At 43.9% G+C, this 17,707-nt stretch overlaps 1 protein-coding gene across 2 annotated transcripts in view; it reads right to left on the bottom strand.

The window, feature by feature from the left end:
* The window catches only part of LOC125718625 (semaphorin-6D-like), a 105,161-nt gene extending 87,934 nt beyond the window's left edge, over positions 1–17,227 (bottom strand). The window contains exon 1 of one of the 2 annotated variants that reach the window (XM_048992545.1): positions 17,004–17,227. The gene's annotated coding sequence lies outside the window, so the exon portion shown is untranslated. Of the gene's footprint in view, positions 1–11,920; positions 12,126–17,003 lie in introns of those variants that run through there. The other variant, XM_048992544.1, reaches the window with a different exon arrangement.
* Between the last annotated feature and the right edge of the window lie 480 nt (positions 17,228–17,707).

The following is a 17,707-nucleotide window of genomic DNA, read 5'->3' as shown; positions in this document are numbered from 1 at the left end:
AAACACAGCGGGGCATCACTGAAAAGAATCCAAAGGTAGCTAACCTTTCATGCAGTCATACAGTCCGCCATCCCAGGGCTAATTTTCTCGCCAGGAATGAAAAATACCCAAAAGACTGCAGAATAACCGAAAAACTGAGGTATACCGTGTTACTGTAATACCGGACAAGCCTACCCAAAGGGTCATGCTAGATCACGGCCAACCAATTCCCATTAGCAGTCATGGATAGCACTGCTAGCCCACCAAAGGAAGCACGCATGACGATGATGGCATTTTTACACCTGCCTAAAGAATCGAGGATCAGAACAACGTAGAAATTACACAAAACCAACACAGACTACACTCCGTCGGTGTTACGGAGTTAATAACACCAGTTGGGAAATGGCGCCGATGTGGCACTACATTCACCTCCACGTCGGTTCCAGGAGCATTTCTGCAGCCGACAGCGACTTCTGAATGAAGCCCATAATAATCAGATGGGAGGAAGGACTGGCAGAGTGTTATTTCTACCAATAGTGAATTTTGTATAATAACCAGCCTTAGCGCAGAGGAAATCTGATTAGCAATTCCCCGGTACGGGTATTATCATGCTAATCTGGATTTATAAAAGATCTCTGTTGAATACAGAATACAATACTGGCGGGCAAATCAGGATCCAGTTAACTCAATATAGGCAGTAAAGCAGGCTCTGTCAGGAAGACATTTTGTTTTCAGCAACAGTAAAATATATATGCGAAAGGATAATTAAAACCTGGCCTTGTGAAACGTGGATGCATGTCTCTCCTCTAATCCAGTATTTGCTCAATATATGGATTAGATCAGTGTTTCCCAAACTGCTCCTCGGGGACCCTGAGACGGTCCATGTTTTTGCTCCCTCCCAGCTCCCAACCGGAAGCGAAAACATGGACTGTCTGCAGGTCACCGAGGACCAGACTGGGAAACACTGCTCCAATCCATATATTGAGCCTTGGTTTTGTTTCTTGCAGTGAGCTGGACAGGTTCAGCGATGGCACCAGGCATTCCATGAAACTTAACAGCATTCTACTGGTGAACCTATTCATCATCCTTGCAAACGGCTCGTGTGTCAAGATGGACCAGTTCCTAAGGCGGTGCCCGCTGACTGGACTCAATTCTTGGCTAAAGTGCTTCAGAAACACATCTGTAAATTGGTAAAATCATGAGTTAGTTAGTATGAAAGTGTATAAAAGGGTAATAAAATTAGAAATCTAGTGTATTGGCAGGCTAAAGGCTTGCCACAGAGCTACTACCAGAAGTGAAGTAGCGACAAAATACAAGCTTCAGAAAACAGCCAGCATGTGACCGGCTTTCTTTTTGTATAAACCACAGTTTCACAAAGCGGATTTTAACATCAAGTCCGTCTGGGCTGGTTCTCCAGCAACCGCTGACGTCTCTGGCTGATAACAGTCTACGTGTGAGATGTGGTGGCAAGGGGTGAACTCCAGTGGTTTCACACTTATTCATACCAAAAAGTTTTTTTTTTTTTTATTGCATACAAGCATCACTCATAATCGAGCCCCAAATCCAAAACAGCCTGAGCCAGAGAAATAATGCGAAAAAGAGGTGCAGAAAAATGAGAATTGAATGCGAGCTCCTGGACACATCGTCAGAGTGAGCACAGCTGCGCGATTGGCGAGGATCTCTCTGTCGGGGCCCGTCAGACCGACGGCGGGGAGTCGTATACAGAGGCTGAGGCGCGATCAAAGCCAAGATCCCAGCATGCAGGATGCAGAGACGGCCCACAGATATATGTGTGGTCTGAGCAGATGCTAGCTCCCTCTGGAGTTGTGGAGGTGTCACTGCACACTGCTGCCCTGCTTGTGGACGAAGCAGTTAGGGGTTAAAAAAAAATCACAGCCCAGTTATCCCAAGATGACACAGATGAATCCAATTTTGAATAAACTCGAACAGCAGAGGTCGGCGTGAGCACCCCGGATGAGTTGGTGTGACCTTACGGTAAAGGAAACTTAGCAGAGTCAAGCTAACTATTAGGTGTCGTCTTCCCTGCCCACTAATCCCGACTCCCGACCTTAACTTCTAGTGTGACTGACGGTTTTAACATAGCCCATGTGCTCGGACATAGTAGAAATTCAAGAAAAGAGAAGACAGATCCAGCAACTGAACTCACCCCATCACCCCTCCCCTCACAAGATACGCCTCCTGCAAAGTCATGTAGCCAGATGTTTGGCCCAGCCCACTCATGAGACGTCCATCCCTGTTACTCACTTCCTGTCTCACCTCTCCACGGCCTTGCCTGCAGAGTGTGGATATCAGCGATCCCCGCACCTAAGATTTCAGTCACTCGATTGAAGAAGATCACTGCTTCTGGAGAGGACGCGGGAGACTGGAGGCAGGAATTGGAACATAAAGCGGACCGTAAAACTATTTTACAGCCTGCAGGTTCCGCTGGCACTGTGTACACCAACTCAATCACAGCCTCAACTAGAAGCTTTCATTGGAAACCAGCTAAAGCGCTTTGTTTAAAGGGCTGACAGACCGCTGCAGTTTCTTTGGAATTTTAACTGAAAAGTATGAAGCATTCACACATGATGAAGTGGCTTCTGGCAGCAGTGTTAAAATTCCCTGCTCCTTTCATAAAGAAAAGCAAACTCCCCAAATGATTTAGTCGAAGCAATACAGTCATCACCATCTGATATCATAATCAATATACCGCAAGCATAAACATTTAGAATGTAGCCATGATCTAGAAGAACGTAACACCTCCAAACTGCAGCCTTTGACTGATCTTCCAGGGGCTAGCTTACGCAAATCTGTTGATGGCAAAGAAACGCTGGACTGAATCCAAACAAAGCACACCTTCCACTTCGCAAATTTCATAAAATACCCCTTCCTGCGGTTAAAGGGCTGAACGGAGTGGAGTTCATCAGCACGATGTATCTTGAGCTCTCAGTAAATCCTGAATTTGCTGAGGTGACTTAAAAGCTACACAACTTTGTTCTCTATCTCTCCCCCTCTCTCCTCTTTCTCTCTCTCCCTCCCTCCTCTCTCTATCCTCTCTATCTGTTTCTCTCTCTCCTCTCTTTCCTCCCTCTCTCTCTCTCTCTCTCTCTCTCTCCCCCTCACCCCCACTGCCTCTTCTGCATTGTACAAACCCCTTCTGCATACCCAGGAATGCATAAGAATCCATCTTCCAAGAACAATAGCACCCCTGCTCCTACATCTTCATTCCTGGAATGCCTGGAACGCCATACTATAAAACTTTGCTTGTGTTTGCCCAGTAGTAGGCCTGCAATTTCCACAGAGGGGGGATGACAGCGGGCTGAGCCGAAGCCACCAACGTGCACGAGTGGGCCTCACACACGCTCAAGCTGCAGCTCCTGCATGAGTTTCCTCAATGGGAGGGTTTAGGGGATAATGCATGATATGTGGGGGGGGAGCGTTTATACCCCACAGAATGTAAACCAGGCTGATTTATTGATGCTGATGTGAAGGGAAGAGGCAGCTAGCGGGTACCATTGCAGTCTTACAGAAAAGGCCTTTTAAGTTTGCTTTTCAGTCTGCTTTAAACTGGATGCTGAGAAGATTATACTGTACAGAAGCTCAGAGGAGGGTGAAGAATGTCTCTAACTGCAGAGTGTGATGGAGGGCACCAGTCTAGCGGTTCTAAGGCCCCGGAAGTTCACTGTACCGGTAGGGCATGTGGTCCGGAAGTCTCCGAGCTCGACCTCCAGATGTTCCCCAGCTGCCAGACCCCTCCGGAAGCGCCTGAGGCAGACACCCAGATGTCGAAAAGCTGGGGGAGGGTCATACTGATGGGGGGGGGGGGAGCCTCACCCCAGGTGATGGGATCCCCGAACGGGGTGTGTTGACGGGAAGCACTGTGGGGGGGCTCCCTCAGCATGAAGTCTCTCTACCAATTGGTGCATTACATGCAACACACAACACTGAACTCAGCTCTCTGGTGTCATAGGGATGACCCCCCCCGCCCCCCCGACTCTGTCAAACCCCAGACATCAGTGTTCTTCCCGCCTGCCACCTTGCACAAAAACAGGCCACACTTCAAACTGAAATATAATGCAAGTGGCCCCCATCACGCAGTGATGAGGAATGAAACTGAATAAATAAAATATTCTTAGTCATTAGTCATCTCTTGTTATCTGCAGGCAGTAGAATATCCCCCCCCCCCCCCCCCCCCGCTTTTCGCTCACAAAATTCCTTTCTTTAAAGCCACAGACGTTCCTGCATAACATTATTTTTCAATTTTAAGCTCTTATTTTTAATAGGTGCCAGAATGTCACTCTGTTTTTTGAGGGTGGGGGGGGGGGGGGGGGGGGGGGCAGCATTGTCAAAGTGTTTGAGTCAAGATCCTGGTAGAAGTGACTCCAGGATTAATGAAGTACTGCAATGAAAGAGAATCTTGCAAGCAGACGGGATCGTGCCACAGCAAGTCCAACAGCTGACAGCCCCCTTAGGCTCCGTGGGGGGGGGGAGGGTTCTGCCGTCAGCCTGACGTAGTGCAGAGCTGCTTAGTCCCCCCCCCAGACCCCAAAATGTGGCAATCCAGGCAATGCGACCGCAATTACGCAGCATATGCACCAACCGACAAAAAAAGCATCACCGTCTGTTCAGCTGGTTTTGGGTTCTGTTCTTGATGTTAACAGGAACATAATGACTCTAATGACGATTTGGGCGTGTTAATCAATGTGACAGGTTCATTCATCCATCTTCGAAACGATTATCCCGGTCAGGGTCAACCTCTCTCAGGTGGCACAGGGTAGAAGACAGGATGCTCGTCCATCACGAGGAACACAAACGTCCACAGGAAGATGCCAAATATCCTAAATCTGGACCTGGAAAATGACTCCCACCACACAAAGAGAAAATGCAGACCATGGAGATGTAAAGCATCACCCCCCCCCCACTTAGCCACCATGCAATGTAACATAAAAAGTCAGTAATGCGTACAAAATGTAAGCATTAAAAACATTCAGCCAAGTTAATTAATGAGGTTTTCTTAAAAGATAAACATGAGAACATGAAGAACGAGTATGGCTGGTCTTAAGCCCCGCAGAACCCGGAGAGAGACAGGATGCAGAGAAAGGAGAGGTCAGCATGCGATGTGCATCACAGAATGCAGCGTGACAATAGGTGCGAGCAGAAGTACGGTCTGATAGCCACACTTGGGCCTGCTTGCCACCTGCCCGGGGCCATGGACGATGACGGGGCCTGCGCTTTGACAGGTAATCACTCTCTCTCCATGGGAACAGGAGTGTTCTTCGTGCCGAGGGCAGGCAGGGAAATCGGCGGCGTTGGCGGGTTAGCGCGGGGGTGCGGCGGCATTAGCGTCAAGGCGACGGCCCCGTCGCTCCCACTTTTTGCACAAAAAGCACGGTGTGGAAGACGAGAGGCATCTGGCTGTAGGAGGAGCCTGAGAGAGCGAGTCCTATGTCAACACCCAGACCACTCAAGCCCCAAAACATCACTCCATAAGACGCCATTTTACACAATGCCAGAAAGGTCAAAACGTATCGCTTTTTTCACGCTGAAAATTGACATGTTGATGTGAATATTTTTTACGTTAACATGTAAAAAATGTGCACGTCAACATGCCAAATTTAAACTTGCTAGCATGAAAACAGCTAACACTTTTACCCCACTTGATACAGGAAGTCCCACGCTTCTGTACAAAAGAGAAACTGGACTTCCCAGACGCTGCACTAGACCTCAAGCAATTTACTACTTATTTACTAGTTAGTTGGTTTAGTCTTTAGACTTATTTTCAGTCAGCAAAGACGTGTTGTCTATAGTTAGTAGAGATGTTCCACACGTCTACATTATGATGTAATTATTCATTTATAATTAATAAGCCATACTTCACACACGTTTAGAGAATGACTGGCACAGTAGCGGAATGTACACAATGCATCTTGTCGTAATGTCTTTACGTCTTCGGGAATGACATATTGGGGCTTGAGAGTGGAATACGTGCTGTCAGGCACTTCCTACAGCCAGGTCCCTGTTTGAAGCCAAGCAAACCAAGCGGTTCTTCTCTGTGCGCGGGCACAGCTAAAGACAACCGCCGCCAACATTGGGCTCCTCCCACAACACCCTGTGGCGCAGTGGAGGAACCTCTAGGCGCCATCCAGAAGAAAGACGTTCAAGCAGAGTGATTTCAAGAGGTATCTGGCAGGGGGCCAGACATTCTGGTTTCCCGAGATGCCGTCATCCCTTAACACATCGGCCATCTCGGCGCTCATCGCCCCCTGCAGGCAGAGGAGTGACACCAGCAGCTAATTTAAGACAAAAGCACCGCATCGGAAACTAGGAATGAAATCACGAGCTGTAGCTAACCGGCTCATTTGCGGAGCGCCGGAGCAGCATGTCCATCAGGCGAGTGTCGCGAGGCAGAGAAAGGGATTGGAAATGCACGGGCAAGAGTCTTGGCAATTTACGGCAATCACAGACAGGCCTGCAAGACCAGGCTGGCTGTGTGAACATAGAATATGCAGGGTTAACAATGTGTGTGTGTGGGGGGGGGGGGGGGGGGGGGGGGGGGGGGAGGGGGGGGGGCTCTGAAGAAAATGGCACCAATTTGCTTGTCGGTTTCCAATCACCAGTTTCCCATGAATCCTTGGTGCTATGAAAAGATAAACGGTAACCCAGACGATAAAAAACAAAAAGGTCACAGCAAAACAAAACGTAGGAATAATCACTTTATTGCTAACAAAACAACAATAAAAGCTTCATTTAAATTGCAAGGAACAACACAATAGCGTACAATTTTAATTGAATTTAATTTTAAAGATGAATTTATTGAAAGGCAGCCAGATTTGGTTTAACATGATGTTAATAACAATACGAACAGAGCAAACAAAAGCGGAACAGGAAGTCTAGCATGTTACAATATATCAACAATATGTAAATGCTGCAAAAAAACACACAAATCTGTGGGATGCAAGGGTGTCATGTGCTGTCAGTGTAAAGTTAATTACACCCCTGAGCTTGTGAACTTGCCACTAATTAAGCTTATATCTCATTAGAATAAGGTCTAACTAATTAAACGGTCCCACTGTACAAGCGGGATGTCTACATGAATCGTTTTGTGAAAACCATGTGCATTTTTAAGGAAAAACAAATACATAATAAATCAATTGTTAGGCTTGGCTGGTATCACGTTAATATGGTATACCGTGGTATTTTGGGTATACTGCAGTATTTCAATGCTTCAATGCGTTCAAAATTAACCAGTGGTTGTCCACGACAAAATCTGCTGTTTAGTGAAATATATTGGGGGGGAAATGCCCCCATCCGGTAAATTTCATCAGCAAGATACTAAAGAAAAAACAACTGGAATACCTTTGCTATTGGCTTCAGGGGGAGGGGGGCACCAGGACTATTTTTGTGATGCTTTAGCTGCCCTAAAATGTTCTTTAGTTCATCCCCCAATATGTGGGCCATTTCCATCAGACCCACGTAGTAAAGACTTAGGCCCCGCCCCCTTCAGAAATCTCTAGTGACGCTCCTGCTTGACAAATACCATATTTATGTATTACTTCGAGCATGATAGCACACATCTGGGAACCTATGTCTGATCGTCAGATTATAAGCCATATTTTATGCTATCTGAAGAAAGTTAAACATTGAGTTTCTGCTCAGGTTCCAAGATCCCAGTGTCTGATAGAAACAGATCAGGCAAACATCTCCAACAGATCAGGCAAACATGTGAAAACAGTCTCCAAAGCATTCCTCATTAATATTTCATACCCAAAGGCAAAATTCCACCATCCATGCCTTAGTATATTAAAAATAACATTATGAAGATAAATAAAAAAAACAGACCAAGGCCCACTGATCCAAGACAGCATTGAGGTGTCAACATCGCTTATATTAAGCACAAAGCAACAGGTCCTGGGATCAGAAAAAAAAACAACAATCGTTACAGCTACAACCTTCAATCTGCTGACTCCCCTAAAATATCTCATCTGAACTTCTTTCTGTTTCCTTATATCACAGCAAAGGTTAAATGTGGCTGTTGTCTCCTGAATTATTTAAAAAGCAGTGGGAAGAATGTGCTGCAAAAGAGAAATTAGCATCACCGCTAGTGAAACCCCTGACCCCTCCTCCCACGCAAGAAGTAATACATGCAGTCTCAGAGGTTACTGCACATCGTGGGTCTGTTTTCCATAGCTACAAGCCCCACCGCAGGTAACGCTTTTGGTCTCTCCAGCAACCTCATCCATCATTTTCCAACTCCTTATCCGGGTTAGGGTCGCGGGGAGAGGGCCTGGAGCCTATCTGAGGCAGTCAGGGGAGCAAGTATAGGGGGGATACCTTGGACAGGATGCCAGTCAATCGCGCTACAGGCAAATGGGAGGCACCAATTAGCCTAACTGCGAGTCTTTGGGCTGTGTGACAAAACCCACAGGTCATGCAGCGGTGGTGGGATGCAAACGCCCAGCTCAGGAGGTACACGGCAATAAAGCCACCCACTGAGACACCCGCTCCAGTATCCCAGGCTCCACAGCACGATATCCCAGTAAATCTCCTGATATTTCATGGGATTCGTTCCGCTTTGGCCAAAAAAATGTAACAAACAAACACATACACTGCATTATCTTAATCAGAGACTTGAAAAATGTCCCAAAAAGGTCCTTTCTTGTAAACTATTTTCATGGCATCCCTACCTCACAAAAACCATCACGGTCTTGATTTCACTGTATGTTCTTCTGCTGGTAAGTGTGCTTGCTGCACACAGACCTTAATTTTAAATGAAAGTCCTCCTTTGAACCTCTGTATATGCTATCTGAACATTGCGGTAAACAGATTTCATGGTATTTCGCTGCTTTATCCTACAATGGCTTTGACGTTCTGATCTGTGACTAGGTTGCATTTATTACGTTACATTTCTGCCGTATTCTTTACAGTAGGATGACCAAAGCGGTGACTTTTATTTTGAACTGAAAACAAAACTTTGCCATCGTAGTTTGATAAATCCTAATATCGGCGATGCGCAAGCTGTCCTCGATATAAAGTGTCTAAGGACAAATACAATCGACGTTAAATCCCCTCAGCAACATAGTATTATATATTTAAATATTGCATTTTGGCTTGAGGTAGCCAAATAATTTTCTCGATAGTGATAAATGCAGTTAATCTGTGTTTTAAATCCATCTTCCAGACGCTTTTCCTGGACAGGGTCTTGGGGGAGCCTGGAGCCTATACCCCAGGCAGCACAGGTCCCGGGTACAAGCCGAGACGTATGCATGCCTCCTTTCACTTTTCTTACCTATACCCTCGTTAACCGTATTCCCGCTGGCTTTACCAAAAAATAAGTAATAGATTGGATGAGACACTTCTTGGCGGCTCTACAGTTCTATAAGCTACAAAGACATGATTTCCACAGACATAAGCCAACGTTGAGCAACATAGTGGCAAGTTTCCATGTTGATGCGATAAAATAATAATAATAATAAATCATCATCATAATCATCAATTACTAATCATAACCTTGCGTGAAGTCCTAAAAGACGCCGGGCAGGTAAAACCTGACAATAAGCAGCGCTTATGTTGTCCAGTCCAATACAGAGTTCTCCAGAAAAATACCTACATGTGCTTTATGCCCTGTATACAAATGTAGAGTTTTTTGCAACCTTCCCGGAAATACATCAATAAAAACACACGACAGATTTTTCAAAAGTGCAATGCTAATGATATACTGACCTGTTATTTTCACGTATCGGACAGGAGAGGCGTGAGATAACTATATACCCAAGTGGCGCTATTAAATAACCTACTGTAATGCAGTTTTACGTGTAGTTCAAAAACTCTCTCACACACGCATATACACAGACACACACATACTAATCACTAATCAGTTCCAGCGATGAATCATCTTCAAACATTTATCTTCAACAGGCAACAGCAACAAAACGGCGGATTAATTTACGAAACAGATCTGACCTTGCCAATTTTCCACTGATGGTCGATGCTCAAGAACAATAAAGATAAAAAAAATTAATGAAGATCGACTCAAACCGAAGCTACCTTTGCCAGGAACAAATCGTACCGAAAATAAATTATCATAATTTGGAATAACGAATCCGGCGTCCAGGCGTTATGCGGAACATCACTGGCCACACATGCCCCATGAACAAAGGAAAACAGGTGCTGAAACTGATCCACGGAGGATACCTTAGCTCGGGTTACTTTCAGTCCTTAACAACTGATTTAGAATCAGTTTGCCTTTTCTATAACCATACCCATATTCACTACGAGCCAGACAATCGCACTGATCCAGGGTCAGATGTTACGCGTACGATGCTTCTGCATATGTCGCACCGCAGCTCAACACTTAACTGAATTTTTGTCATTGTTCACCGCTATTGTCCAATAGTGAAATTCGTGCGTAATGCACTGAAATCCATTTCGGGAGAAAAGTTTATGCCGCACTTCTTGCCAAAGACCAATATCAGTAAATAATAGCAATTGAACTGTCTTGAGCATAGTAATATGGGGAATATTGCATTTTATTTACTTCAGTTAATCAAGCTTGTCTTTCTGTACTGTATATTATATTATATGTGACATATACAAACAATAGCATATCTGCTCATTTCAGATACATATGCAAATAACTATACAGTCGTCGATTATGGCTTCGGTTAGATCCAGTTTAAAACAGGTAAAAATCCATTTATCACGTTAAATATAATTGACTAACAATACATCTGACTGACAGATGCACCATAAGATATCATATAGGAAACGGAATGATTAATAAAGCTAACGTCGGATCTGAGAAGTCATTTTAAGACATTTTATGCCTCACGAGAATTTTGTATTATTACAAGATAAGTGAAGTGCTTTAAAAATATTCCAAAAAGACGTATTGCGAAACGTCTGCTAAATCTCCATCGCTCTACTGGCAAATCTCCCACGTCTAAATGACCTACTACACGACGTTATGTGAAACACGTCTGGTAAAATACAGCCTGGGGTCAGCGAGCGGCGCCTGCTTTGTAAGCTGTCAAGATAACGCTGGTATTTCAAGCCGTAGTTGAAGACGTAATTGCAAACTAAAAATAACAGCCAAGTCTTGCGTGCATGTTTTCAGCATGTCAAAACTTGGAAGAAAACGGCATGCCCATAAGTGTTTTTAAACCATCTAACGCCGTTTTCAATGACATCTCACTTGCACGGAAACTGGCAAGAGTTCGAATCGGCTAATTATATATCCCTGCTACATTCAAGTGACTTGTATGTGAAGTTTGCACTGAAATCTGATACGGTCCGGGTGCTCAACTGCTAGGGGGATTTAATGCTCTTTATTTAAGGCGATTATCCTGGTTATGCGTCTTAGCAAATTAGCGTATAAAAAAAATCACAAGATCCGGGATGCACACATTTTGTGTTGCATCGAAAAAAAATGTAAAACTCCCTCCGTTTCTTAGAATAAGATCTATCTGGCTGCTACACTAAAGCACGGAAGGACAAATTAGCTTCTGTAACAAAGTTAAAAGACAATTATTAGTAAATCATGTATAAAATTGTAATTTTCTAAAAGGCTTGCTTCAATGAGACATACGTTCTTATTTGGTAATTTTTTTCTCGCATGTTTTCAGTCATTAATATCGTGAAAAGTGAACTTTGAATAATAGAAACAGGATGCATACATGTTAAATGTATGCGAAGCTTGCAACAAGCATATTTATGCGTATTAGCGTATAGCAGAAGCTGTCAGGAGACAAGCTACAGTGACAGGCGAAGGATAGCGTCTGTCCGGACCTAGGCAAACGTAATAAGCGTGCTTTATATTGCACACGCCAAGTTATAACCCGAGCACTCATGTACATGACGAAATGCCATATCCAAGCCCCAAAAAAACAACTGAAAAGGTAAACGGACCGAACACAAGACGCATGTAACATGAGCGGCAATTTACCTGGGTATGCTGTTGCTCTGCAATTGTTTAAAGTTGTGCGCTGACCGTAAAGAATGTTAATAATCCAGGGATTGAAAGATGTGTAGATGAACGCGGCAATGACGAGAAATGTCTCAGTTTTTCGCTCTTGCAAGGTTTGTAATCCCACAGACACGCGCGAATAGAAGACCGCGCGCTTGCTGGACAGAAGCGAAAACCCACCTCGCCGGCAGACAGCGGCGTCTAGTCTTCGCCACGCCCTCCTCATTTGCATGAGCAAGCAGTCCGACCAATTAGGAAGCGAAGGACGCTGCCCAACCTTGACATTTCTCTCAGACCCCGCCTCCGCGTTCTAAACGATGCCAGTCCCGTGTAGGTACTGTACGTTGTAGGAACCTTACACCTTGGTGGATGGCATTTTTAATATGGCTTGAAGTACTTGCTGACCAGTTATGTACAAAAGACTGCTCACTGAATATTTGATATATCATATGTAACAGGTTTTAGCTTCATTCTCGACCTAGCGGGTTTATTTTGTATAACAAATATATTTTGCCATTTATTCTCCAGTGCTGTGGGATGGTGATATCCGTGTGGCTGGTCTCCGTATTTTCCTTATTCTCACTGAACTACCGGTGCCATATTCTGGGTCACATAATACATGGGATCCCTTACATTCTACAGAACGCATAGCCAGAGTTTACAGTAATGTAACAGATCACACCAAATAATAAAAAAAAATACTTTAAAAGTTGCTTGTATCCGCTTTCGAAAATGAGGGTCTGGAAAGCCTTATGCAGAACAACGGCGGTTCATTATAAGAAAAAAGTCGTGCTGATCCTACTTTTAATATAAATGTACTGTGCAGTAGGGAGATCCGCTTTGTTAACTTGGTAAAGCTGCAATCATTTTAAAATTGTGCTCCAGGGCGCTTCATGCGGCGCAAAGGATGAAATATTACACACGCCATAAACAAACTAAATTATGTTGTTTTAAAAAAATGCACCGTAACGTCCCTGTAATTGGATATAAAAATAACACATAAGAAAACCAACGCGCCGCGAAACAAAGAAATTGAATGTAGTGATAAAGAAATACGTTACTACGGATGTTTTTCAAGCATTATCGATGTAAACCTGTTTGGTGTGCAGATGACGGAGTCCGTTTTGGGAGAAAAAAAAAAATCAGAAACATCAAAGCCGCCAAAGAATAAGCTATGGTCAACAGAAGCAAAAGGCAGTTTCCCACAGAGGGGGAACAAACCGGGTCTCCTAAAGGAGGAAGGGGAAAAAACAGCCTCAAAGGGGGAGACCCCAGGGAGAGCGCGGTTCCATTCAGACCCCCGGATAATACCAACGCTTAATCTTAACTGCTTTTGTAAATATTTAGACAAATGAGCAAAACTGTAAAATGCTAAATGACACAGTTTAATACCATGAATGTACATTATGCAGAAGAAAAAAATGGTATGACAATGGTACCATGGAGGGGGGGGATGTATTTGTTAACTATGATGTTTCTAAAGAGAGGCCATGTAAAATCCCATCCTGTATCAAGTTTGTGCTTTGATAATTTGAATTAACTGCGTGGATCTCCTGGCCAATCTGGTATTTTACATGGGCGCCAAGGCTAACCCGATTGGGTTAAATGGACTAAACACCACTTTTACCTATTGGTTGTAATGGATTCAATACCCAGGCTCACCCGAACCGATTGGCTAAAATGGATTCAATGCCAAGGCTCACCTGAACCAATTGGCTAAAATGGATTCAATACCAAGACTCACCTGAAATGATTGGCTAAAATGGATTCAAAGCCAAGAGTCACCTGGTCTGATTGGCTAAATTGGACTCTCTAGCTTATGTAACTAGTTCTGTGAGATCAATAACCATCCCACTGAGGACTTCAAGAAGCCACCTAGTTCACTGCCTCACTTAAAATACTGAGACAGCTTTCAAACACACTGTATATCAGACCTTTAAGGGGACTCTGTGAAAAAGGGCAGCTAAACATTGACAGAAAAGTTACACAAGGTAATATTTCATGAGGGGACACTTCAAAGAATGTAGATGCGAGTAACATTTACACTTAGCGGTTACAAGCAGGGATCAGACACAATCAATTCTGATCACCTTCTGTGCCTCACGCCCTCAGTGTGCTGCTTTCATGTTGAATTTACAGCCAGATTTATGCCCTTTGCTGCAGTAAAATCTCACGTTCAGCTTTCAAAAATCAAATGGATAGTGAGGGGTGGGGGGCCTATGCCCCTGTAGAGCCCTGTAGCGCGCATCTGAACAAGGGGGCGTGGCTTTAAGTCATGTCCACTTCTCTGTTTGCTTTTGAAAAACTCAGATATAACCTTTTGTGTTAAAAACATGGACATAATTCACACTTTCATTAGTAAATGTTTGACAGTTTGCATTACATTATGCGTAGGGATTTTTTACATGATTGTTCATCACTGCATTCTTAATCGCGCTCCAAAAATGAGCCAAGCTGCAGGGAATGTATGCCCCAAATTATGTTGCCACAGTAGGTAAACCAACACCTTGCCCCCTCCCACGCACTTATCTGAAGGAAGACGTGCAAGATCCAGGTTTCAGCAGATCTGTAACAGATATTGACGACAAGGGGAGGGAACGAGCAGGGAGAGAGCATTAAGTGTAAATGAAGGAGTGTCATGGCCAATTGGTAACGCTAATGTCAGGTTGTTGTCTGAATAGGTGCTGGTTTTAGGTACTTGGCTGTCTGTCTCCGTGATGGAGTGGAAGCCTGGTAGGAGGTGTAGAAGTACGCCCTGGAGCCTCGGAATAGCTGACAGCGAATTTAGAGGCTGGCATTCGGATGCTGATGTCCACCACGATATGGATGTAAATAAACAAGCCGATAAATGCTTCTCGGTTCATTTTCGCCAGAATCGCTGCGAGAAACCAATGAGACATTCCTTGATTAAGCTCTGACGATTTATTCTTGTCATTGATTGGCTAAGTGTCACTGATTGCTGGTTAACTGTCACTGATTGGCTAACCCTATTAATACCCACGGCAAAGACTGAGCGCGCAGAAGCTGAGGCCAGTTCTGCCGGAGAAGCAGGGGGCGCAGGGTGCGTTCGAGGATCGGTCCTCCGGCTGTTCCCACTCTGCCCGGCATCTTCACAGGGACGTTTCTAACCGCGAATTATGGAATAATGAGCGCGCTCCCTCGGCCCCTCCAGGAAGTCCCCCGCAGCCACATAATTCCTCTTTATTGGCTTTATTAATACCCCGCAACTCACAATCGCGAGGAAGTGGTAATTACTCAGAGGGCCAATGCTGACGGATTTATGGGGTAAGGGGGCCTCTCCTCTTGGACCGACTCGAGTCAGAAACCGCAACTGCTGAAGTCATTAAAGGCCTTCATGACTGCATCGGAGCCGCTATTGAAGTCAGTTCGCTCTTGCAGTGCCATCACAGAACATTCTAAATACACCAAATATACAATTATACATAAAATATATAATTACAGAAAACGCCATATTTAATACTTCAAAAAACATTATATATATTCTATAACAACCTTTACATGCAGAAATAATTATGTCTATTTAGTTATACATTTATTAGCATAACATATACACATGAATACAGCCATTATGTCCTCCATAACTGCTTATCCAGTACATTTTGGCATCAAGCCCATCATTAGGAGTCACATGACACATCCTGGATAGGATACCACGTCATCGCAGGGTAGGCACTATCAAACTAGTACGGTAATTCAGACGTATATTAATTGACTTAACTGCAAAACGCTTTTGGACTGTGAGAGTGAACGGGAGTACCTAGAGCGCATCCTCAGGGCATCTGCGAATAGCAGTGCAACCCATAGAGCCACCATGCTGCTCTACGTGAATGTGTTTCGGGAAAAAAAATGTCTGTAATAGCAACAGACCGCAGTTTACTCAGCTGGAAAACGGTAATGTAAAAAGCAGTCCACGTGAAAGCGGGAAGCAACGCTGTGCCTTTGTGGCTGGGAGCCGTGTGAGGCGCAAACCAGTGCATTGTGCTTGCAGTCTACTTCAGCGCAGCCTTTGGAAATTCTCAGAAGCGGGTCAGTTTCCAGTCGACGTTAATGTATGTGAAATGTGGACCGCAGGCACGCGGACAATTTATCAAATGGTTAGCAATTCACAAGCGAGGCGATTTAACAGCAGCGTGCTGTGTTAGTCAGATATAGCAAGCCTGATTATTGCATTTATTTCCCTAGTGATACTTTTTTTGCGGTATCCAGAGAGCAGATGAAATATATTCACTTTATATGTACTGAATATTGACGGTTAACGTTTCTCTTACTTAACATTTGCACAACTGGAACAATGAAAAAAGTAATAAACATAACTGGAACAATATAAAAGTCTCCCAGTAAAACTCCCATTACCCATAAACATACACAATGATAAACATCCAATTCAATTATCCCAAGTGAACATAACAGAAAATTACAATATTTTCCTTTCCGCCAGAACATTTATTTAACCCGCTGCCCCTGATTTTTTGGTTTGGCTTGTTATATATAAAAACGACATTTAGTTAATTGTGTAGAATACCAGCTGCATGCTTTTAACAAGGTAAGGTAAACAGACGTTTATTTTCTGCGGATATTTATCCTTTTATCCACCAAGTAATTAAATATGAAACCATACCATTGTTCATTATTATTCTGGGCATTTAGACAGGTGAAAAAATATTCCATATTAGATATTTCGTTGGGTACCTGCAGCGGTAATTACAGTAAAGGCACTTAGTAAAAGCAACAGATTCGAGCAAAAAGCAATAATGACTATTGTAAAAGAGAGTTTAATGCGGCGAAATGCATTGTGGGTAATGATATTGCGCACATGGGACTGCTTCTCTTCACACTTAATTTAAACCCCACTTTCCTTTTAATTATGACAGATCCTTGTTCATGCCTAACATCACTTGAACACAGGATTCCATTAACTTTTTTTTGCCAAATGCATTAAGATTGGAAAAAGTGCAGCACTTGTTTTAATTCAGGTCAATTTGGAACAGAATGGCTTAATTTTCTGTGGGTAAATATTCATTTGAAAAGCATCGATTCTTACCATCAGGTTTCTTTGCTGGCTCATACCAACGGCTCAGCTAACAGTTCGTAGCAGCTTCACTGTTAGCTCCAGTAGTTTAACCGCAAAAAAATGAAACTCATCAAAGAGTCTATAAGTAACTACGAATCTGACTCATCAGCAACAGGCGTCAAGTCAAGATCTCCCGGGACCAGTACTTAACGATTATCGGGGCTTAAGTCTCAGGAAAAGCACTTAAACGCAATCAGTATCCGTTCAATACCAACACGAATGGGTAAAATTTTAAGCAGTATGAGTCATTTATAAAAGTGTCTACAGAGCAACTAATTAATTAAACAGAGCAACGGTGTGCAGTGGATCCGTCAGCACTCTTTCGCACCAGCCCGAAGGGATTCGGGTCCCAGCTGCAGTAACGCCGTCATCAGTAAATCCGCAACCCAGCAGCGTCATTTGTCAGCGTTCCTGCGTCCGTCTTAGCGGATTTATATCGGGAACGCAACACTTACGCGCGTATAAAGTCACCCTGCGAAGATCATTACAGAGTAGGAGTCAACTCTATTTTCGGCTTATTCGGACCGAAAAATGATTTAAGCTACGACTAAAGTTAACTTTATAAATCCTCCTCAGATGCATTCATCAGTAAATGACACCCGAAGGTCCAGCCTGTGTATCCCTTCCCTTTCATTTTTGAGTTCGATCTCCCCACTTCTGGGTTTGGCCTTAAC

Source organism: Brienomyrus brachyistius, chromosome 23 (assembly GCF_023856365.1).
Source record: "Brienomyrus brachyistius isolate T26 chromosome 23, BBRACH_0.4, whole genome shotgun sequence".
Taxonomy (NCBI): domain Eukaryota; kingdom Metazoa; phylum Chordata; class Actinopteri; order Osteoglossiformes; family Mormyridae; genus Brienomyrus; species Brienomyrus brachyistius.
The sequence above is the reverse complement of the archived record's forward strand: the minus strand, read 5'-3'. Positions and strand labels throughout refer to the sequence as shown.